The sequence below is a fragment of the Gadus chalcogrammus genome, chromosome 21, assembly GCF_026213295.1.
Source record: "Gadus chalcogrammus isolate NIFS_2021 chromosome 21, NIFS_Gcha_1.0, whole genome shotgun sequence".
In the NCBI taxonomy this organism is placed as follows: Eukaryota; Metazoa; Chordata; class Actinopteri; order Gadiformes; family Gadidae; genus Gadus; species Gadus chalcogrammus.
The window spans coordinates 15,115,557-15,140,350 of record NC_079432.1 but is presented as its reverse complement, the minus strand read 5'-3'; the positions used below and the strand labels follow the sequence as shown (position 1 = coordinate 15,140,350).

The window sequence follows — 24,794 nt, the reverse complement described above, 5'->3', positions numbered from 1 at the left end:
CTGCCATGTTAGCGCTACACCTGATCAACACATCAACGCGACACATCGACGCGTGTTATTCAGTCAAACGCCAGACTACCTCGCTCGCCTGTGAAACAAACACAAATCCTCAACGCAGATTTTTTAAATGTGTGAACGTGTGAAATCACCGTCTGCGATTGTTCTCCTTTCCCATTACTCGAGAGTCTTTGGTAAGTGGAAAACCAGAACAAAGGGAAACCCAGAAGAATTTGAAAACCAGACTAATTGCAAACCATCATCTGGTTATTGGCCAAGAAATGATTGCCTTCTCCTAATGATTACATGCTACAGTCTACAAGTTGCGTATGTTGGTTCGACAAATAAGAAAATCCTCTTGTGTTCACGCGCTTCTATGGGGAGCCGCGGTGTGTGCACAGGGCTGGATGGAATGGAGGAGGGAAGGTTTGTGTAGGTGTGTGTGCAGACAGCTTGGGTTAGGAAGCAGAAGGGGGTGTGTGTGGGTGTGTGTGTACCTCTCTGCCTTTGCATATGTGCTTCTGTATGCATGCTGAGTAGATGTAAATATTTGTGCATGGGTGTCGGGTAGAACATTTTTGTGTGCATGTGTGTTTTTGGGCCTGTGTGTGTCTGTGTCTGTGTGTTTGTGCGCACAGTTTTGTGTGTGTGTGTGTGCAGCCCTGTGTTGGAATACAGCCCTGTGTTTGTGTCCGCGTGTCTATGGTTTGTGATTGCGCGCACATTTTCGTGTGTGTGTGTGTGCGCAGGTGTAGGGATGAAGCCCTGTGCGTGAGTCTGTGTGTCTTTGTGTGTGTGCATGCGCGCGCTCCAGTGGGTAAACACATTCTGAGAGACTCTGACTGTGTCAACATCAGACGACTACACGACGACCTCCCCAGTCCTCTGTACTCGCCGCTCCGCTCGTCCTCCCTCCGTCGCCACCTCTCATCACCCGGAGACCCGGGAGCGACGAAAAACACAGCTCAGGTCTGTGCCTCGCCGTGCGGAGACCACATGCCTCTCTTATTTCACGCTCTCACCTCTGAAATGCAGCTGAGCAGCGTGGGCAGAGGAGCCGACCGCCGTGCCCCCCGGCCCCCTTCATGTAGGAGGGGAGTCGTTTTACAGGATAACGGCGGAGGAGGGTTTCAGCTGCCTGCTGGCCATCTAGCGCATTGGCGCCTGTCCACCATTTTACGTCCAGTCATTTAGCACAGCGGTTGTGGCTGGAGGGAAGACTAGGTGTGCAGTGATATATATATATAAGACCTTTGAGGCAGAGGGCGTGATGCGTTAAGGCCCTCATACAAAGAGATGGGGAAGGGACCTCGGTAACAAAGACCTCATCTTTCCGCTTTAGATCTTTCTCATATGTCGTGATACATGAATTGTCATTACAATGGAAACCAGAAGAACAACAAAAGGGTTATAGTTTTATTATAACTAACAATAACCTTCATGGATTATTGTTTACTGGGCATTATTTATGCCTCTAAATGTTCTCTTTACTTCTCTTTAAAGTGATAATTGAAGGGATAATTTCCCGTTTTGTAATTATTATATATATATATATATATATATATATAAAAATAAAAAAACAGCCTCGAACCACAAACCCCCATTTCCCTGACTTACAGGTGATGGTTTTAGTTCCCCTGAAATGACAGTCAAATTAAATCGTACCTGAAGAATCTTTAAATAATCAATAATGTGTGGTGGGTTAGTATGCTGGGTTGATGTGTGCGAAGCTTATCGCTAGATGCTAATCAGCTCAGTGTGAAAGACCGCGATGCCATGCACTGCTTAACCGACTTAACGGCCAGGCACTGATGCTAGCAGGCCACCGCTTAGCTGAAGCCCGGCCACACATCCCACTCCCACTCAGGAGCCAATCAGCGCAGGGAAGGGAAGCGGACACTAGCCAATAAGCACACTTTTAAAATGGCAGCATGAATGGTTAGCGCGCAAACCTGTAGCTATCACAGGTTTGATTCCCCCCTGCGCTGTTATGCTGTCTCTCCTCACGGAGGGAACAAAATGCCACACACACACATATATATATATATGGTCTGTTTTACAATCCTCACAGTGGTGTGTGTTGGTCGGTGTGTTGACAGGGTCTAGCGGCGGCCACAGCGCCGCCATAACCCACGGCCAACGTGTTTACCGTTTACTGTTCCTGCCTGTTTGTCGTGTTTAAGATAATTCCATGTCTGGCGTGCCCCACTGAGGAGGAGATAAATGTTGTCGGGAACAACGCCTTTGCATGTGTTGTGTCGGGGGGGGTGGGGGGTGGGGGGGGGGGGGGACGGACGGACAGACAGACAGTTTGATGGCCCTTCGTCGACGGAGGGCCGACCATCAGCGGGGGGCGTACCGCACGCCGGCGCTGAAGAGCTCCCTCTGTTACCCCGAGTGGTAGTGTGGCAACCAAGCGCCACTTCATTAACATACATTCAAGATCCATCTTTGTCTGCACTGCCCTGCAGAATAGCTTGTAATGGACTATATAACAGTTACTTCCTGAATAATCAGAATTTATCGTCGATATAACTAAGGGGTCGCGGTGAAAAATGTGCTTTATTATTAATTCTTGTTTTTGGAGCACAGAGGCAGCTGTGTGTACAGTTGGAGACCAGGGAATGCGGTCATTTACATATTGTCAGGCTTTTCTATCTGGTGCTGTTCTATCATTGCCAAAGTGCTAAATTATTCATATCCTCCTGTCGCCAAGGAATATAGTTTGGTCCAAGGACAAATACTATGAATATTATGAATGATTGAAATATAAATCATATATACTGTGTAAGCATTGACTGCATCCAGGTCAACTGTATTTTGTGTTCTGTAGTTATGGTTTCTATGGTGACAGTACGAGGCCCAGTAATAAGGTTTGGGATAGCGTAGTAGTATTATGGTTTGGTTGGCAGCAGAACAGGTTGTAGCAGTATCGATGTGGTCGACAGTATGAGGAGCAGCAGCAGGTTGGGCTGAATATTTGGTTGAATTTCAATGCACAAAAAAGGAATGCAATCGAAAAATGCGGAGCAGGTACACTTTTTACCTGTTTTAAAATACAAAAATAGAAAGCGAATCCTTACAGCACTCTGTAAGGATACTGTCATAACTTCTCTTCAACTCCTCCCTTCAGCTTTATTGAATGATCTGTATATTTTTATCTATCACGTTTCCGAGCCACACGTGGTCGTCCCCGGCAACGGCTGTAGTCGTACACTCCCGTCCAACCAGACGCCTCACGTCCACATCCAAACTGCAGCGTGGAACACACAGGGAACCAAAGTCCTCTATTGCGACTGGCTGTATGATGATGATGATGATGATGATGATGATGATGATGATGATGATCCTCATCATCTCTCCATCGTGGTCGTACGAGGTGACGGGGAGAGGAACTCTGCTCGTGCGTCTCGGAGCGAGCGCGTCCCCTCTCCCCTTTGGTGTAATATGTTCTCATTACTTCCTCGTCAGCCTCACCCGTGGCCAATCGGAGCTGACAGCCTGAGTGCACATGCACATGTCCTTAATCACTTCCTATTTGCCTCTCCAGTGTGCGTGTGTCAATGGCCAATCAGAGGGCTCGGAACCCGCGTGTGTGAATAGCCAATCGGCGAGCTCGGAACTCCTGCCTGCAGTGTTCCCCGTGGTGTGTTCCCAGCTAACGGTCATGACCAGGGCGAAGAGCCTGTTGTTGTTGTTCTGCTTGTTTTGCACCAGCATTTCTGGGAGGGATAGGGGCATGATAGTCTTACTATCAGGGTGTTCAACGAGCCGTAAAGTTCTAGGTGCAAAGCCCATTATCCATAGTACCTGTAGGCATCCTTGAGGAGGAAGCTCCCTATCGCCCACCTGTACATTAATGACATTTATATGCATAAAAGCATTGTTGCTCTCTCTGTTGTTCTGCATAATGACTGTGTATTTTCGAGACAGCACCCAGTGGTATTCGTTTTTCTGTGTTCCAGGCTGTAAGACGTGTCTATTAGCACTCCACTGATAGGCGCAGAGATTTAGTCACTGATTAAATCTAAAACACTCAGTTACGGACGCCTTAGAGACCGTAGCCTTCGCTTCACCCCGAGCAACCACAGAGGAAGAATATGGTGCCTAATAGTCTTGTAGTATTGGGGAAATGGCAGGATTTAAGATGCCTCTGCAATGGAAATAATGGCTGAGTGGGTGATGGATGGACGGGTAGAGAGATGGAGATGTGATGTCTGGATGATTTACACATGGATGGATAGATGGATGACATATGGATGGAGACAGCTATGGATAGAGAGACGGAGAGATGGATAGCGACAGATAGAGATTGATAGATGATGAGTTGAAAGTGGATGATATATGAATGGATGGTTGACTGACAGACGGCATTCAACTTTCTGTTTCTACCAGATACTCATTTTTTATTTAAATTGCATGAAAGTGAGCGTTATATGAAACCTCATGTTGTAGGCATATTACTTTACTCTCGCTTCGAAATAAAAAAATGTAAACGTATAAATAAAACATTCAAAGATTGCATGAAGACAGTTTGATGGAATTCCAAACAAGATTAAAAGCAGTTTCCCTCATCTCCTCTTCGTCAGTCCGTGGAAGACATTTTACAGCTTGTTTACCCTCATCTGCGTCGAAGAGACCGCCGAAGACACCCGGTGCTTTGAAAAGGCTTTTTTGATGAAGGCCGAGTGAGATGCAGAGATATCTGAAGAGAGCAAGCAGGTCCTATCAAGTGTATGTGTGTGTGTGTGTTCTGGTGTGTGCCTGTTATCTGTGTGTGTGTGTGTGTGTGTGTGTGTGTGTGTGTGTGTGTGTGTGTGTGTGTGTGTGTGTGTGTGTGTGTGTGTGTGTGTGTGTGTGTGTGTGTGTGTGTGTGTGTGTGTGTGTGTGTGTGTTTGTGTGCCAGGAAGAGGATTGGGTCTATATATAGACCATCAGTGAGGGAGATGAATCTACAACACGCTGGCATTTCAAAATAAAAGCCTCTCGAGGACTGGCTGTCACTACTCTCTCTTTCTATCCCTCCCTCTCACCCTAACTTTTTATGGATCTTTCTCAATTCAATCTCTGTGTCTCTCCCCTGCGTACTCCTACCCGAGTAGGGTACTTCAGTATAATATAACTAGTATATATACTTGTGCTTTGACTTTCCAGAGTTGGGTTTTGTACTTTTACTTGTGTAGAGTGCACATGTACATCTCCCCAGCACTGAGCTTCCTGTAGGACAGTCCTGACTGACGATTAATGTTATACTGGTCGTCATGACGGATACGAAACTCCCGCTAATCGAGCTGACCCAGCGCCCAATGGTAACGACCCCTCGTGACCTCACAGCCTTGGAAGGTTGTGGAGACAGAGTACATCTCTGTTTCATAATCGTTCTGCTTCACAGGGCAGAGGTCCGTGTATTTCCTTCAAAGTTGGCTCAAATGCACTGCCTATGTTGGCTCCAAGCCCACTGCCCAACATAGTCAGTGCATTGGAACACCCAACTATAGAGTGCTGGCCAAAGTGGACCGCCACCGGTTACACTTGTGTGCCAACCTAAACCTCTGAAAACAGCCAACCACCACTGGCCAGATGTTGTGTTGCTTGGGCGATCTGCAAGCATCCGACCTGAGGCAGTATTTCCACCAGCCCCCTCCCAACCTAATTTGAAGGATACAAACCGCACACCGTCCATGTTATTATGGACATTGAACCATCTTTATAGACAACCCTATGGACAATGGTGGATAACAATATTTGATAAACGAGAATCTATCAGCAACAATAGCCAAATGTATTCAACGATCATTGTTTAGTTTCTGGTTCCCATTTTCCCAGCTAGCACTTCAGGCTACGAAAAACATTCAAAGTCAAACATCTAACATGCATAAGATCCTGCAGAGGGCAGAGCAAGGGGAAGTAAACTGAACGAATGAACTCCATCCGAACAAGATTTCCCAAGTATCCGCGTCTCATGCTCGTAGGTGGAGTTTGGAGTTGGAGCAAGTTGCTCGGCTTTGTGATGACTCAGCGTTGTGTTAGTTTGTAAAGCAAACGGCTCCGCCGGGTTCTGTAATCCATCGTCAGGCTCGGGTGGATGTGGGGGGTCGGGGGTGGTGTGTTAGCGGGGGGGTGGGGTCTTAGCCGGCCCTGATGAAGGCGAAGGTCTTACAGCTTCAGACAAGCGTGATGCTAGGAGTAAAGGGGATTGCAGCGGTCAGATCAAACACTGCTCCTCCTCTTCCTCCTCCTCCTCCTCCTCCTCCTGCTCCTCCAAAAAGATAATACCTTTGGTTCTGTGGTCTTAGGGTGATTGGGCCGGTGGGCTTTATGTCGTGCTGTGGCAGGGGGATGGAGACGTTGGAGAGCTTGGGTTTATCTACTCCCCTTGTCAGGGGCCAGGGTTTAGGGTGTGCTGCTTTCTAAAGGGGGTTATTTGTGTCCACGTACGTGAACGTATGTCGCTGGCCTTCCCGGGGAGCAGTTCTGGTCTGGGGTCAGTTTATATTCATTCCACGTTTTGTTTGTCTTTAGGAGACTCTACTATCCACAGGCGTACTGTGGATTCAGATCCCGGTCTTTGAGGAGGAGGTAGGGGTTAGGGGGCGTCCTGCTCTTGGATGCCTACAGGTTAGCCTGCGCTGCACTCACAACCTTCGACTGGGAGTCGAGCTCCCTTACCCTCCCTTTGTGTATTGAAGGAAGTTCATCCACGCTCCACACAGTCTTCCATTCATTATGAACCCACTCTGGGAAACAACCAGAAGCATCGTCTTAGCTCTGAGACTCGGTGTGTGTGTGTGTTTGTGTGTGTCTGTTTGTCTGTGTCTGTGTCTGTGTTTGTGTGTGGATGGGTGTGTGTGTCAGTGTGTTTGTGTGTGTGGGGTGAGGGGGGGAGGGGAGAGGGGTTAGCTGAGCGAGATCAGCGATCAGGTCGTTGTAATCAGCAACGCATGCTATTGTGACCTCACAGGCTCCGCCCCCTTCCCCCCGCCGGGAGTCGGTTCCTTTCAACCCAGTTGGTTCTGCTCACACACGCTGGCTGAAACCCGGCTGTCAACACGGCTTCCTCTTGCAGACTGTGACTGCTATTAGCTCTTTGACTATTATTTTATCATTTAGCAGATGGTGTAAGGAGTGATGAGCAGTGAATTCAGATGCAGGTTGTTAGAGGTGTAGTTTGTAGGAGGATTTAGTGGCATATAGCAGTAGGGTTGTAGATTGAATCATCAAAAACGACTGGATAGCGTCCCCGGCGCCAACCCACCAGCTCTCAGTTTTCGACCGATTTAGCAGAAGCCACGGTGGTCTGTGCCAGAAGGTACTTCCAAAGGAGGTGATCGTCTACGACAGCATCGCTCAGCCAGTTTTCCAGTGATGAGGTTTCTTTATAGATTTATAAATCGTTGTTACTTATTAATCTTTTTATAATTCTGCTCCATAAAGGCAGCGGGCACTGCTACTCTTTATGCTGTCTCATCACTTTGGGTGTTGTTTTGGTGGGTGCCTGGTAGAGTAATGATCTTTAGTCCTGCTCTGTGGTCGTGTCTCAGAGCGCATTCAGAGCTGCACAACAGAACCATCGCTTCAGGGAAAATCACCGAAGGATCTGCCGGTCAATATTTAATAAGGACTTCATACTCGCACTCAAACGGCTCTCTGTCATTCACACTCTGTCTCTTAGTCTCTCGCTCTCTTTCTCGCTCTTTCTCTCTCTCTCTCTCTCTCTCTCTGTCTCTCTCTCTCTCTCTCTCTCTCTCTCTTCTCTCTCTCTCTCTCTCTCTCTCTCTCTCTCTCTCTCTCTCTCTCTCTCTCTCTCTCTCTCTCTCTCTCTCTCTCTCTCTCTCTCTCTCTTTCTGTCTCTCCCTCTATGTCTCCCTTTCTCTATGTCTCTGAGTCTCTCTCTCTCTGTGTCTCTCTCTATCTCTCTCTCTGTCTCCCTCTGTCTCTGTCTTTGTCTCTGTCTTTCTCTCTGTCTCTTTCTCACTCTATCTCTCTCTCTCTGTCTCCCCTTGTCTCTGTCTTTGTCTATCTCTCTCTCTCTCTGTCTGTCTCTCTCTGTCTCTGTTTTTGTCTCTCTCTCTGTCCCTCTCTCTCGCTCGCTGTCTGTATTCCTCTCTCTTGTGCAGTCCCATATCTGTGTATTAAAACAGCCTTCCTGTTACAGTGGGATTTGAACATGTCAGCACAGTTGGTCCGGCCAGCTGTTCTGTACTGCACTCATCACAAACACACACACGAACACGCACACACACACACACGCACACGCCCACGCACACGCACACACACACACACACGCACACGCACACGCACACGCACACGCACACACAGACACACACACGCATAGACAGTCGCAACAAAATGCATAGACACACATTACATATTTACTAATTTACTCACACTCCTACTGCAGATGGCCCATTATGAGTGGCCCATTAGGAGTCTTTGCTCACTGTGTGTGTGTCTGTGTGTTTGTTTGGGAGTGTGTTTTGTTTGGGTGTGTGTCCGTGAGTCACAGAGAGGTAGAGAGGAAGGGGGAGCGATGGAGGGTGTTACATCGGGGTGAGAGGGGGAGAGAGGGAGGTAGACAGACAGGAGAGGAGGAGGCGGTGGTCGGTAAGTAGGGGGTTGAGGCGTGATGGAGATGGAGTTTGCGGTTGTCAGAGGTGGTGGTGGTGATAGAGGGGTGTTGACGGTGGGGTGGTGAAGGTGGTGGTGAAGGTGGTGGTGATGGTGGGGTGGTGATGGTGGTGGGGTGGTGATGGTAGGGATGCTGGTGGAGGCCGTTGTGATGGCAGGAAAGAGGTGAATATCAAATCAGTAAACTGGGAGCTCCTCTCTCCTCCCAGCATAAAATACATGCATTTAGGTTAAATATTTATTATTCGCTTTGAAATGGACTGGAGGAGTATATTGTCCCTCAAATAACCTTAACTGAAGTGGATCAATATTCTACACGGGTACTTTCCACCCCTGGTTAGGCGGCAGATGAATTATAATCTCTGGCTGACATTTTTGTCGCAAAATATTAAATATAATATTGTCTGCACAAGGGACAGTCTTTTGAAGGTCATTCCATTACCACCTTTTTCCACCATTTCATTTTCCTGCAATTTTATTTTTCCGCTCTTATTTTCCTTGGACTATTACTAGAGGCAAAGGTATATTTTACTTCTTCCTTTATTGCCTGCAGCTGTAAGTATACTCCGACCACCAGTGGAGAATAGATATTAAACCGTCCAGAGAGATTCGTTCCTATCTAAACCTGATTTCCACAGGTGTAAACACATCTTTGAACAATACGAATACACAACACATGCCTATCCAATTCGATTCCACTTTTGTGTGCGGAAATGCGATAGACCTCATTGTATCTCACAAGCTTGAACAGAACACAATTGGCTTTGTTCTTATTAATAAACCCTTTTATTAATAATAATAAGTGGGTTTTCCGATGTGGATTTGCTTTGAATACTGGGTAAAACTGTAGGCATACCTTTATGCATTATGTGTGGAGAAAGACGGGGAGATAATGAATGGAAGGATAATAGTCAGGGTATATTCTTTCGTGATTTAGCCTGCGCTTTTATCCAAAGCGACTTATAAGTGAAACTGAGAACAATCTAAAGCTCTAATCAATACTGAAGGAACTACAAAAAATGTGAAAGTGCTGCATTTGCATGTTCTCAAAGAACAGCTGGCAGAGAGCGGAGGAGCTGGCTATAGGAATAGGAAAGATAACGTTGGTCGATTTTCTAAGTAGTTCTATTGAAAGCCATAATGGGACACTCTAAACACGGCAAAAAACCTCTTGCAGTCCACGTTACTTTACTTTTCAATAGACACAAGCACACGCACGCACGCACGCACGCACGCACGCACGCACGCACGCACGCACGCACGCACGCACGCACGCACGCACGCACGCACGCACGCACGCACGCACGCACGCGCGCACGCACGCACGCACGCGCGCACGCACACACACACACAGGTTTGAAATGTGTACGTGTCAGTGTGACATCTTAATTAACACTGCTTCCCAAATCTCCTAAATCCGAAATTATTAATAGAAATTCAAATTCCACAAGCCTTATTGAGGCTTGAATTGAATTGTGTTTTTGTTATCTATTTAGTTAAGTCATTCATATTACTTAATTATAAATAAATTACCACATTGTTTTGTCTCTATTATATCATGTCATTATTCTTGTCTCTTCCATGCCTTCTGATTTCTTTCTGGTGGTTTATTGTACGGATGTGTCATGTCGTCATGTGTCTGTCACGAAGCCTCACATGTGTGTTACCTCATGAATATGAATGAGTGAATATCACACTTCAACGGGCTGCATAGATAAGAGGCATTTGCAAGAGGCATCTGGGATTGGCTCATGTGTCTTCTGGAAGGCAGCTCTGATTGGCTGAGCTGGAACATGTCGATGGATGTTACCCAATGCTGCTGGATCTCTGGCCAGCAAACGTGTTTGTTAACTAATCTAGGATCCGGCAGTCCTACTATGTTACAGCAGAACTTCTGGAAGGCGACGGCACAGAGCCTGGGCCGCGAACCAACACTGCAATGGGCGGAGATAAGCCTTGCTTCCTGTTTCATTACGCAGAAATTCTACTCCAGAGAACCTAAGTTGCACAAGAGGAGGACGATTTCAGATAGAGATTTTAATATGTGTTTCAACTGCTGCCAGTCTGCACAGTGTGGTTTTGAGACCTTTATAGAGACATTTTGCCACCACTGGCCGAGTTACAGTTTGCTGCATTAAGCAACACGATTGGCCAAAACACGTGAAAAGAAAGTGTTGCACAACGTTCACAAAGATTTGAGCTTCTCTGCTTGTGAGACTGATTCTCAGAATCAGACTTTCAATATTAATCCAACAATTAATCTAGAATGAAAGTGTAAATTTTGAACATTATTCTAAAGTTTGATTGAAAATCAAAAATTTACACCTAAGATATTCGTATTCATCTGAAAATTTGATGTATTCAGTTTTGTATCTAAATTATAAGACTAGTAAATCAAGATGGAAAATGGTGAGATTAGTTCCAACAATCAGAATGTATATATTAATCTAGGGTGTATTCATCTGAAGTTAAAATGTAGTATATTATAAATCTCAAGTCTGATTATGCTACTAGTTCTGATGATCAGACTTGGTTATTAATATTTTTTTTACTAGTTCTATACAAATCCAAGCAAAAGTATTAAATCAGCTGTATCAAACATTATCCAAATAATTGTTGAATCAAAACGGTTCCTTCCACTTCAAACAGTAAGCTCTCGGATAAACATTGACTGAAGGTTGTTTTGGGGAGAACTATTGTGGTAGTCATCAAGTTATTGTTTGTGGCATTTGATCTAAAGCAGTGGGAACCTTTTGGTTTTCTAGCTAAAGCAGTGAGATGTTTGTGGTCTTATAGCTAAAAAAGTTAGATGCTTGTGGTTTTCTAGCTAAAGCAGTGAGATGTTTGTGGTCTTATAGCTAAAACAGTTAGATGCTTGTGGTTTTCTAGCTAATGCAGTGAGATGTTCCTAAAGGCTTTGTCTCTGTAAGACTCTCTTTCTTGCTGTTTCCAGTCGGGGGTAAAAGGTATAATATATTTTCCCTCGTGGGTATTAAGTTGGCATTTTCTTTCGACTGCATTTTCGTAAGAAGGTATTCTTAAGGAGGCATTTCTTATATCTAACCTATTTTTTGTCTTTAGCTTGTATTTTCTCGAGTTGTTGTGCAGCGTGAGACAGTGCGTCCCCAGAGAACAGTCTTCTCCATAACCCTGTGTGAGTGAACACCGCCCTGCCTCAGATTGAGCTGTAAACAATGAGAACCCTCTGGCTCTCCATCACCATGAAGAACTAGTGCCTCCCCTCTCCTCAGATACAGTCTAAAGCAGGGCTAGGCCTCCCATCTCCACAGGTACAGTCTAAAGCAGGGCAAGACCTATCCTCTCCTCAAATACACAGTCTTATGCCCGGGTTCTCAGCCTATTGTAACTGCAGGCCTTCCTCTGTATATTTTTTAAGCTTTTCCTTTTTTAAGTTCGGAAGAAGGTGAAACACAGCAGTCCAATAAACCCTGCTAATCCACTTGCAGAAGACAAGATGAATGTGTGATAGTGGCGGCCAGAAGACTGCAAGATCAAAGCAGAGCTAGATTGAGGAATTGGCCAGCTCCCTTATGAATAATAAACCAATGTATGTTTCATGGTCCAACCCTTTGCCAAGCAAAGGTTTGGAACATTTTGGAACATTTAGTTCAGAGTATTTTGGCAGTACCTTTGGCTGAGAAAGGCTGGTCTCCGGCCTCCCCTCTCCCCTGGTGATACACTGACACACAGTCTGTTCTGGTTGAGCCCTGGGCATTAATATTACAACTGGCGTCTGATGGACGAGCTGCAGAAGCGCCGCCCCCACTAGCAGAGCATCCGGCCTGCGACCATAGGCTTGTCCTGGAATCAATCTGCAACAGGGTTTATCGGAGGAAGACGACAAGGCAATATTATCTCGCTAAGCCGATGCAGAGTCTCATTCAATCTGAGACGAGGGCGGGGGCGGGGGTTGACAACACAGGTATGACCTAGAGTGTAATTAGACCTTATCTCGGGGGAAGGGGAGGCCTGGGGGAGGCCTGGGGGGGCTCCTTGAGTTTCACAGATTATTATCCCCACGGTGCTGCAGCTGGGGGTGGGGGGAGTAATAGTGTTGGCCATGACCCAGGGGGAGGAGAGCGTGTCAGTGGTAATGAAGTGCAGGCTGCAGGGTTCCCTCGCCCCGTGCACGCCCTCTGTAATTGATGGACATTGGATATTCTTTGAGTGGACGTGCACATGCACACTCCCTTATTGGCACACAGCTGATTTCTAGATCATTATTTTCCCAGTGGGCCTGAAAGGGGCCCAGGTAGAGGGATGTGTATGATGTGTGCGCCTCGTAGCATTTCTAGCGTCTGAATCAGAGTGGAGCTTAACGGGCATGTAGTCGTAGTGTTCACAAAGTCGTTGAGGTACACCTGATTATAGCTACCCTGGAGGGGTTTTATTTGGCTCGAAGAGTCTTCCAGTGTTTCTCCTAGCAGATCTCTCACCTTTTCTGCCTGTCATCTATTATAGATGCACATCTGTCCTATAGCAGCAGGAGGGGGAGGTAGAGAAGTGGAGCTTTGTTTCTGTTCTAATGGAGCGATACAGAAGATATGTGATCTTGATTGATGTGGAGTCTCTGCTCTATCTGTCTCCTTTATGTCCATATGTCATTCTCCCTTCACTTCTCTATTCCTCTTCCCTCTTCTGCCTTCTAGTTCCATCTATCCCCTTCTCTGACCCTGCATAGGTAGTGTGGAGGGTCTTCCAGTAGCAGAGCTAGCTAAGCTACGCCACTTTTGAGGGTGTTTCAGTAGCCTAGCAAACGCTAACATGGAGGGTCTTTCTGTAGAGGAGCTAGCTGGGCAGAGGGTCTTCAAGCATCTCACCACTTCTCTGTGTTTGTTTATTCCTTTACAGGAAGAGAAAGGACCTGAAGATGAAGGACGTTTTTTCTGGGCAGAAGAAAGAAGAGTTTGAAGGCTTCGCACACACAAGGCGACGATAGATAGCAAGGGGAACACTAGGTAAGAAAAACACTATCCTCGTAGCAGTGAACAGAACATCATGTTTGTTGTGTCAGAGAATGCCTTCTTAAACCTAGTTCAAACCTTTGGGTCACTGTTACCTAAATTAAAGCTTAATACTGAACAAACGTAAAAAAAAGATTTCTCAGAAAGTACCATTTGGCTGTGACCATGAGGATAACCCTTCCCCCCGTCTTCTTAGAACTTTCCAGTCCAATTTATTTTTTTATTTCTTAGTGTGTGAATTCGATTACCCTTTAAAAACTAACCAAACAATACTGGAACCCAACAGATAGTTTCCCATCACAGCCAGGCGTTGCGTCAACGCCCGATGGAAATGGCAGTAAAATACATTTCACACTCTTTTGTGGCTCGTGTGAATTTTGCAATGGTGACAAAGAAATGGGGTTTCAGCGGTGTACATTTTTTTAATGTCATTCTGCATTGTAGTTTAGAGTGTAAAGCACGACAGCGGAATGTGTGTGTGTGCTTGCTGTTTTTTCATTCAGCCGACACGCGCTCAAGAAGCATGGGCAAAGATGAAAGGCCTTGAACCTCCCGGTCTAAACCCAGATTGGAGGAAATCTTCAAAGTTAAACCCAGAACATATTTGTCTGCAGGACGGGCTGGTTCATAGGTGACTTATTCGAGATGGGATGGTTGGCACGGTGAATCGTTACTTGTCTTCCAATGTCTGTGCTGTCGTTCAGGAGGGACAGAAGGGCGTCTGGTGTTTGAGTCTGATAGCAAAATACAAAAAATCTCCACACAATTCGTAAAAAAAGGTATTCACACAATACAACTAGTAGGAAGTAAATGTCCCCAAATAATGTAAATGAAAATACAATTTCCAGGTCTGGGAAAAATATCTGGGATTAATAAAGTGATAGCGTTATTGATAGTAGTGGTAAAGGTCAGGGATTGTAAATGCTGCATTATCGATATGGGATCTAAAGTGTCTCATGGTATTGTCTAGTGATATATAACAGCAACATTTAGTTTGATAAGGTAAAGCAGGTGGTCTGGTTCCCTTGAACAAGGCCTCATATACTCGGTGAGCTGGTTGTGGGTGAACCTGTGTCTATGAGCGGTTGTGAAGCATTACGTGCTGAAATGCAGTCTAGTTTTCGTTGAGCTAGTATAGGTTTAAAATTATCAGTAAATAGCATTTTGAGGAATTCCACACTATGCTAGCTATGTTCACCAGGCTATTTCATGCTAGTCCCGGTAGCGACGCAATAAACATGCAGTCCTCCTAACATAGGCTGACCAAACGTCCTCTTTTCCCCGGACATGTCCACTTTTTACGTCCCGTCCGGGGCGTCCGGGGGGGTTTTATTAATTGATGATAATGTCCGGTTTTCGGACATTATCTCGTCGCATATTTGTTTTTTCCTCGTCGCATATTTGTGTTTCTGGGTCTTTCACATAATCTACTAGTTATTACCATTGTATATGTCTATGGTTATTACGGCCTTCCAAGTTCTGGAAATGGTATCTCCCTTACGTTCCACCTTCTTGCGCGAGCTGACTGTAGAGAGAGTCTGTCATTGGGCGACCGATCTCAGGGTTGCCAGAGCCACGATCATTATCCTCCAAATACGACCATTTTGAGCCTTTGGTACGTTACTTTGCCATTTCCAATCTGGCAACATTGAGCACCTTGCCGCTTCCACTCTGTTTACAACAGCACATTACATCTGCAGCCATGCCTAAACGTAAATGTAAGCTCACGGACGAACTAAAGAAAAAATACCCATGTTTTTTAACAGGCATGTACCCATGCCTGTTACATTGGTTTTGCTGGCTTGACTTGAGTCAGGGATTGAAACCAGTGATCGAAACAATAACAAACTTCATTTAACTTTTCCCAGGAAACCAGGTGTTTTGATTGGAGCTCGGTGGCTATTGCCACCAAACCACTATCTAGTTGGAGCGAATCGTGTGTGCGATATATCTCTCCCCGTGGAAAACACTGATCGCTCGAAACAGAGTCAGGGAGCTAACGGCTAACTGATAGCCTTCACCCCCCCCCCCTCCCCCTTCTCCCTTGCATCACCCAATCCTGTCATCCATTATAGAAAGGAAGAGGTGTGTCTGGTTTGATGAAGGCATAAAGAAGGATAGGTGATATGGAGTCTGGGCTCTTTCCATCTGCTTTTGTCCATCTGTCATTCTGTGCTTCTATTCCTCTATTCTTATCTCTCCCACTGTCATTCTACCTCTCTCTGTAATGCCATCTCTCTCTCTGTCTCTCCCTTTTTGTCTCGCCCTCTCTCTCTCTCTCTCTCTCTCTCTCTCTCTCTCTCTCTCTCTCTCTCTCTCTCTATCTCTCTCTCTCTCTCTCTCTCTCTCTCCCTCTCTGTCTCTATCTCTCTGGCTCTATCTCTGTGTGTCACCCACCAGAAGTCGACCAATCCCTTTCCTTTGATCTCTCTTCACAAAAGGGACTTGCTTGCCCTGCGATTCTGCTAACTCTAAGAAGCTAAGACGCTGCTAACGCTATCCTCCATCTGCTCGGAATAGCAAGCAGGTCAGCCCCCGATGCTAACCGCGCTAACCACTAGCCATAATGCGTTGGTGGGATAGTGCTAGCGGGGGTTTAGCCGGTGCCTGGCGGATATGATTGCAGAGCTGCTGTGGAGAAGCTGGGAGGTGGGGATGGTTTACAAAAGAAACATAGCCTGCCTGTAGAGACCGGGGTAAGACCCAACACAGTGCGCTGGGTCTTACCTGGCTTCAACCTTGACTCCAACTCCATCCTCCTTGACTCCTGGTACTCAATATCCTTGATTCCTCCTCCTTCTTCTCCACCTTGCTGACCTCCTCGTGGTACTTCAATGGACTTTATTTTTTAACCTGTGCTCCTTTTGAACCATCTGTATGTGCATCTCTCATTCTTGTGTTAGACTCATCCTCTCTCTCTCTCTCTCTCTCTCTCTCTCTCTCTCTCTCTCTCTATCTCTCTCTCTCTCCTCTCTCTCTCTCTCCTCTCTCTCGCTCTCTCTCTCTCTCTCCTCTCTCCTCTCCCATCGTTTGCCTTTTGTGCCGCCAAATGTGTATCTCCCCTCCCTCTCCCTCTCTCCTCCTCTCTCTCCTCCCGCTCTCCTCTCTCTCTCCCTCTCTCCCTCGTCCTCCCCCTCCTCTCCTCTCTCTCTCTCCCCTCTCCTCTCTCCCTCCTCCTCTCTCTCCTCCGTCTCTCGCTCCCATCCTCCTCTCTCTCCTCTCTCTCTCCTCTCCTCCTCCTCTCCTCTCATCTCTCCTCTCTCTCTCTCTCTCTCTCTCTCTCTCTCTCTCTCTCTCTTCTTGGTTTTATTGCTGTAGGTATTAAAGAGTCTATGAGTAGAAGAGGGAAACTGCCGGGTATTTTTATTGGTTAGCACCTAGCAAGAACACATTAGCTGAAGTATGGCGGGAAATTACAGTCGGCTCAACCTGTAAATAAATACTGCTGCAGGCCTCTCCATTATACACACAGACACACACACACACACACAGCACACACACACACACACACACACACACACACACACACACACACACACACACACACACACACACACACACACACACACACACACAGGCGCGCGCAATTAGTTTCCAATATGTGCATTTATTTAAGCATAACATAATATAATACAATTATTATTTAGTTGTGTTTATTGCCTCAGGGCCTATATTATTATAAATATATAGATCAAGATACTATTAGGTATACTATTTATTTAACAAAGATTTACAATTGAAAGGTATTATATGTAACATTGACACCAGGCGGAGTTCGACCGTGCAGTCTGAATTCACAACACTGGAGAGAGTTGTCTCAGCCAGCCCCCTCCTCCCCAGACTCAGTGCTCACATGGGTTGCCACAGGGATATAAGACACTGAAATGAACACCAGCACAAAACAAGCCGAACGTGACATTATGTCATGAGGCGAGCGCAACTATTACATTTAGTTTGCCAAGTCCTAGTTTCTAGTCCTACACGGTAAGATTTTCAGATAATGCATACATTTTCTGTTCTTTCATTGTGTGCAAATTATAAACCAACTTTTTATACCTCTGTCAAAGCTCTATGCTTACCTGTTCAGGGAGAAATTGGCCCACTCTGCATCCGTCTTTAAATTCTTCCAGGCTCTAAGCTGTCTAAGTTGTCCATCCTTCAAATGCAACTCAAAGATTTACCCGTGTTTTAGCACAGCTCTGGTCATGGAGGTTTTTGGAAAGAGGGCAGGGTTTTTCAGGTCGGGTAGATTCTAGTACAATCTCAGTTGATCCAGTTTGTTTGCTTGCTTCGATGGCTGCAGCACACTGTGTTGCGTGCCAATATGTTAATATCTGGCCACTCTGAGTGTCAAAATGGGCTGTGGGCGAAATCACACAGGCCAAAAACAAACACAGAGGCTCCGCCCCAGAATGGAAGTCTCAAAGGGAAACCTACTTGCTGTAGCATCGTTGTCAGAGAAGACAGTATTTAGACTTAGCAGAGCTCCTTAAACTCTGATAACAAATAGCAGTCATTTTAGGTAAACACTGGTCATGCACAATGAGTGCATGACCATCATTTCCTACAGCCTGAATGAAATGATCGGACCGGTTTATTTGGGACCAGCATCAGCCACATGCACTGATATTTCTACAAAAAGACAAGAAATGCTTCCAAAACCAATTGCCTACACAATCTTTGAAGATGGATCAAATCTTTATTTTTAATAGTTGGAAGTGGTTATGATAAAGGTTATGTTATTTTATAAGGTCGTTATGTTTGGCCACACAGTCATGCTATCGGTCTGGTTATGTTATGAATTGGATGTGGTTGTGGTTGTGGTCGCTGGTGAGGAGCTGGTGGACGCATCATTGGCGTAGTGTCACCACAGTTAGACCTAGCATGGCCTTTGCACTCAATTCCGTCTCCATGTCCAAGACCCAGGGAGCGTTAAACAGTGATCCGGCCTCGCGTGTCCATGGATGAGTGTCCCTGGCTCTGGGCCCTCAGCTCTGCACGCGAGGGCCAGAGGTCCGGGCCCCCAGATGGTCGCCTGGTTGCCATTTCCTCGTTGGCCCTGATGCTGTAAAGTACTCCCACTGGGCTTCCCACGCCGCCATACCACCCCTCACCTCCGCCACGCTCCTCCCCCCGACCCCAACACACACACCCACACGCACGCACTTACACGCACCCACTTACACGCACGCACTTACACGCACGCACGCACTTACACGCACGCACTTACACGCACACACTTACACGCACGCACGCACGCACATGCACACACACACGCACAGACACACAGGCACACACACACACACACACACCACACAACACACACACAACACACACACAACAACACACACACTAACACACCACACACCACACACAAACACACACCACACAAACACCATCAGGCACACCACACACACACACACACACACTCACACTCACACACACACACACACACCCACACACAAAACAGACACGTGCACACCGGGAGGGGAAGAGGGGCTTAACACAGCTGTTGTTCCATGGTGGTCTGGTTGTATCGCTGCTCCTGGTTTTATCTCCACTGTGCTCTCCATCTCCTTTAAATCCCATAAGCTGCTTTGCTCCCCGTAGAAACCCAACCTCTTCTCCTGACGATACCTAACCTATTTGTTTTCCTATCTCTCTAACCTGTGGTCCTGACGCTACGCCTGTTTGTGTGTGTGTGTGTGTGTGTGTGTGCGCGCGTGTGTGTGCGTCGTGCAGTGCCGGAATAAGCGGAATACGAGCTTATCTGTTTCCCTGTGCCCCCGCGGCTCTGCAGCCCTCGGGGTCTGACGTGTAATTTTGTTGCATTCGCTGCGGATAAGGCGAGATGCATTTGCCTTAGCATGAAGGTAGTGTTAGCCGGCGGCTAATACGCTGCGTGGGTCCAATACGTTGCATGTACGGATCGGTTCAGACCGATACTACGGCCATTAGCATTGATCGACATGTAATCAATTTCCTCCTCCATTACCAGCCTGAGTGGATTTAATGTGTCTCAGGAATGGTAGGATCAACTCACCTTTTAAAAGGACATCTGACACGCTGTATAAAGCAGTTGAGTGTTTGTATGAGGATATTCAGAGTCCTAAACACACTAGTCTCGTCTGGTACAACGGTATTCAAGAAGGATTTGCAAGTTAAGGCCCAATGCATCTTTACTTGTGACCACATTCAATTCATAACATAACCAGACCAATTAGCATGACTGTGTAGCCAAACATAACAACTTTATAAAAAAACATAACATTTATCATAACCACTTCCAACTATTAAAAATAAAGATTTGATCCATCTTCAAAGATTGTGTAGGCAATTTGTTTTGGAAGCATTTCTTGTCTTTTTGTAGAAATACAGTGCATGTGGCTGATGCTGGTCCCAAATAAACCTAGCCCCCTGACATGCATACTCAATCGAAATCCACAGACTTTTGCGTCCCCGTATGCACGCAGATTTCCTCCCGAATACGCTTGTCTAAACGCGGAATAAAAAGTGAAGACGCGACGCCACTTTTGCGTCTTCTGTTCAGACCGTCATCATGTATACGTAGTCTAAAATTGTGAACTTTCCTTCCAGCAACAACAATAAACCTTGACTTGAGATGATGAGAAGCTACAGGCTCGCACTGCCCAGAAGACCACCAGTTAAAAAACATATAAAAGTTACTACGTGAATAAATATCCATAAAACACAACTTGAAAATGAGTAATTTAGGACCACTTACTTCGGAGTCCTAAAGGCCTGTTTGTGTATACACTCAGCGTTGATAGTGTTTTTGATGTGCTGAAAGCAAACTCACTTTAAATGGAAATAATGAAAATGGAAAAAGAAAACTATTAGTCCTGCAAACCAGCTTTAATCCATAGAGACTTGTGTTGAATACAGAAACATTCCATGGAGCAGGAAGAGGTTAGGGTATAATGCTTTAGGATGCCTACAAGTAGACTGTGGACCTTTTGGGTTTCAAACCCAGAACCACTGAGTTTGTTGGCAAGACCCCACTAGACTATTGTGCAGGTCTTAGACTGAAAAGGTCACAATTTGGACCCGTTGTACAGTAGTGATTTCTGAAGCAGCAACCCCCTGAACAGCCAATCTACGGAGAAACGTTTGGTATTTTATATCAGATCCAGGCGGTCTCCATTTTGTCCCAGGAGATTAGCCAAAGGTTAGACCTCACAAATCCCCAAACCCAACCCTTGTGATTTAAAGATGAGCTCTGAGAGGACTGGCTTGCCATATCTGATCTGCTCCCCTCGGTAAAAATTCTAACCTTTCCCAATCGATGTTGCTCTCTCAATCGCTCTCGTTTAACTATATTTGGCTTTATTTTTTATCAAAATGGCAAATACAATTTTTGATACAATTTTATTTTGAAATGGTCAAAATAGTGATTTTAAAAAAATGTCAGGTAGGAGTTATATATTTAGTCTGAGGTTAGGGTTCCAAAATAGCACCTTTCCGTCAAAATAGTTTGTACCCAAAATAACAATGCGATTAACAACCTGCTTTTCACCTTGTTGTTGCACTCCAAAATCCATTCGGTACCAAACAGTGTGGGAACTTTAAAAGTATGTCTCTTTATTTAAAAACATTCACAGTGAAGTGTATATAAACTTTATGAAGTTTCTTTATCACTTCCTGTTGTCTTGCAGCATGATTTATTCCTCTCCTGCAGCGTTGCTGGCGCTAATGAAAGCGACGTTTCATGTTTTATGGATCAAACACACAATGAGCTTGCTTCCTCCTGGCATGTCGGCTTTCCTCTCTAGCCAATTAGCCGCCATACTGACATCGCCTGGCCCTCTGCGAGCTTCGTTTGAATGACGGAGAACCCTCCAGGGGGGGGTTGGGGGGCAGATGCAGTCATATAGGTGTCTCTTTATCTCTAGGCCTCTCTCGCTCTCTCTCCATCTGTCTCTCTATCTCTAGGCCTCTGTCTCTCACTCTCCCTGTCTCTCTATCTCTAGTGCTCACTTCCTCTGTCTCTTGCTCTCGCACTCGCTCTCCCTCTCTCCCTCTCTCTGTCTATCTGTCTGTCTGTCTGTCCGTGCGTCCGTACGTCCGTCCGTCCGTCCGTCCGTCCGTCCGTCCGTCCGTCCGTCTGTCTGTCATCAAACACTAGAGTCACCCCGACTGGAGCGGCGCCTCCTTCTGGTGTTTGAAAGCAAAACGGTCACTTTAAGATGATGTGAGGTGTGATGTCGACAAAGTTGTGTTTGGAGGAGAGTTTGGTGTTTAATGTTAATCAACGAGAAGGTGTGCTTTGCCAGCTGTATGTCAGCTGAGTGTAGAAACATCAACACCGAAAACAACACGCAACTAGCTTTAACAATATTATAAAACTAGCATAACAACACGACTAATGACAGAGAACGTAATGCACAACATAGCTGTATTAAACAAAATCACAAAAACACCACAACACGACATAACACAAAACAAAACACACAACTGTATCCAACATAATTAACAGCACACATCAAAACATCAAACATAACACACAACACAGCTAAAACTATATTCCATTGTTATCAAAAAACCAAACTAGCCCTATCTCCATCAGCTAAACACTCCAGATATGATGGAGGTTCTGTTTGGGGCCAAAGGTTAAATGTTGATGAAACCACAGCTGATCAGCTTCAAGAAGAGGCTCCGGAGGTGGTCTGTATGTCTACTAGGAACCGAGCACCAAATGGAAACACGGTTTCCATTACACAAAATGTACAGTGTTGGCCCATTTGAGTCATGCTATCACACTGATGTGTGTAAATAATTCATTTTGGCATTGAAGTCATAGGGAGAAAAAGTATAGCCTCTTTGTGAACAGCCCTGCTGGCACTGAGCCATTCGCCTGGGTGGCTAGAGTGCTGTGTTACACTTAAGAGAAAGGGTTCTCAACCTGATGTTCGGGACCCCACTTGGGGTCGCCTGATTTACATATGGGTTTACGGGAGAATGTTGAATCATAATCAATCGATATTTCATGGTGCATTCTGGATGAAAACATAAAGGTTTAAAAGGTCTCCTAAAGGTTGTGTACTGCCAAGTGGTCCTTAGCCACAACCTACTTAGTGTGGCATGATGATTATACGTTCACCAGGACAATGGTATTACAGGCAGGTGTGAGCTGGGTGAAAACAAAAATGTGCAGAAGCAGATGCACAAGAATAAGCTGGCCTTACACACCGAAGTGACCAAGCTTAAATTTGGCATTTTGTCGGTTCAAACTTAGCCATTCTTATCGGTTCCTAAGTGTGCTGGGGCATTAAGTTGGTATTTTCTTCTCTCTTTGCCACCCCCTGCCTCACCTTCCTCGTCGGTGTTGCCTGACGCTGGCTGGCCTCGTGCCGCTAGCCGGCCAGACTCAGCATGTAATTACAGAGTACATTACCCCGGCCAAGTGTAGCCTAGCGCGCTAGCTATCTCCGCCTGCTGCTAACGGCTAACTGTAACAAATAGAGTTGCCAGAGAGGAAGCGCGCCGTCAGCTCAATCCAGCCAGCTGAGGCCAGCTCTGCCCTGGCCAGGCCACTCGGCCTTGTACTGAAACGTGGACAAAAGCGGGACTTGGACTGAAATTACATTTAATTTTTTTTTCTAATCAGGAAAAGAAAAATTGAAACAAAGCTGCAAAGCGTTCAGCTATGTACGGTTTGTTATTTTCTTTCTTTAGCAGCGTTGGGAGTGTTTGTACGCGTTGCTGCGTGTGCAGGCAGATTTGCTCGGGTGGACTGTAAAGGGGTCAGTGAGTCGCTACAGTGAGCTACAGCGAGTGTTTCATCTGCCAGCATGGAAGTGGGTTTCTCTCCGCCTGTTTCCAAGAGGGATTAGAGAATACACTAAAGCATGATTAGGTTGGGGCTGTGATGGTCTATTCGGTTTATGCAACGCTCGGCCCAGCACTAGTGAATGTATAGGTGTTTAGCTTGCGGTAATGGGGAGAGGGTGTGTTTAAATTACAGAAGCACTAACCTTTATCCTTCCCCCTAGCCCTGTCTGGCAGGAGGATGGTTTTAATTTAGTTTTGTGTTTATTTTGTTGTTTCTTTACCCCTGTTCGTTTAGGAGAAAACTGTGAATGCGTGTAATTCTGGATGCTGTAGCCATTACCGTGAACAAGCAGAACAGAGATGAGTACTTTGTAAGATGGGGCCTTCCTGAACCGAATCCTCTTTTCATAACGGGGCTTGAAATCAACGGTTTGGTTCCCCGGTCGTTGTCTGTTTCAGTTCCGCATGGTTTAAATGAAAAGAGCACTATAAGTAATTGTGTTCAGCTAACATTTCTATCGGCATCAGCAGATACAAAGTATATCAACTTAGGAGTGCTTTATATATTTCTCATCTTCAACAGTTATTTCTCCCACGGATATGTGCTCGAGACTGTGTAATTGTGTGGTTTGAGGAAAAAGCGGTTGGATTTGAATAAAGTACCACTTTTATGACAAGGAAAATGGATATTTGAGGATGTGCTGTTGATTTGCTCTGTGTGCTGTGACCACAGAGCTATTAGTCCGTGCCTCCCTCGTTGCGTTCAAGCATCATTGAAGAATATCTCATTTATTTTGGCGAGTGCTGGATATTAAACTCAGATTGAGTTGTGTGATTGTGACTTGTTGACTAAATTATCGGCCACAACTGCCAATCATGCCACTAAAATATTTGTTATTTTTCTTCTCCATTTTCTGTCATATATTCATTCATTTAACTGGAGGGATTCATTCAGATCTGCGATGCCTCCCTCACACATTAGCGGTGTGAATATATTCAGTGACAAGTCGAGTGATTGATACTTTATCGATCACGAGTCGATGAGGACCTGGTAGATTATGTCCATCACGTACGGCCACTTCTGTCATGGCATCGAGGAGGCGTGATTGACAGCTTATCACTTGTCTCCCCCTCGATAACCTTGGCGCCACATAAAGGCTCTCCCTTGATGTCTCCCATGGAACGGGAACGTAGGACGCACCGGGGGTCCGGACCCCAGGGAGGGGAGCAGAGCTTCAGAAGCCCTGAGGAAGAGGTCAGATGAGATGAGGATACGCCCAGATGGTAATTTACTCCATCAGCCCTCAGAGGTCCACGGCTGTGTTGGCCCTTCTACTGTACTCCATATTGGACAGTGTTGAACATATGCTTCGTAGCATGACCAGAACACAA

At 45.8% G+C, this 24,794-nt stretch overlaps 1 protein-coding gene across 1 annotated transcript in view; it reads left to right on the top strand.

Annotated features, from left to right (window-relative positions):
* The window catches only part of lrfn2b (leucine rich repeat and fibronectin type III domain containing 2b), an 86,568-nt gene that overhangs the window by 20,673 nt on the left and 41,101 nt on the right, over positions 1-24,794 (top strand). The window contains exon 2 of the mRNA XM_056581859.1: positions 13,498-13,604. The gene's annotated coding sequence lies outside the window, so the exon portion shown is untranslated. The remainder of the gene's footprint in view (positions 1-13,497; positions 13,605-24,794) is intronic.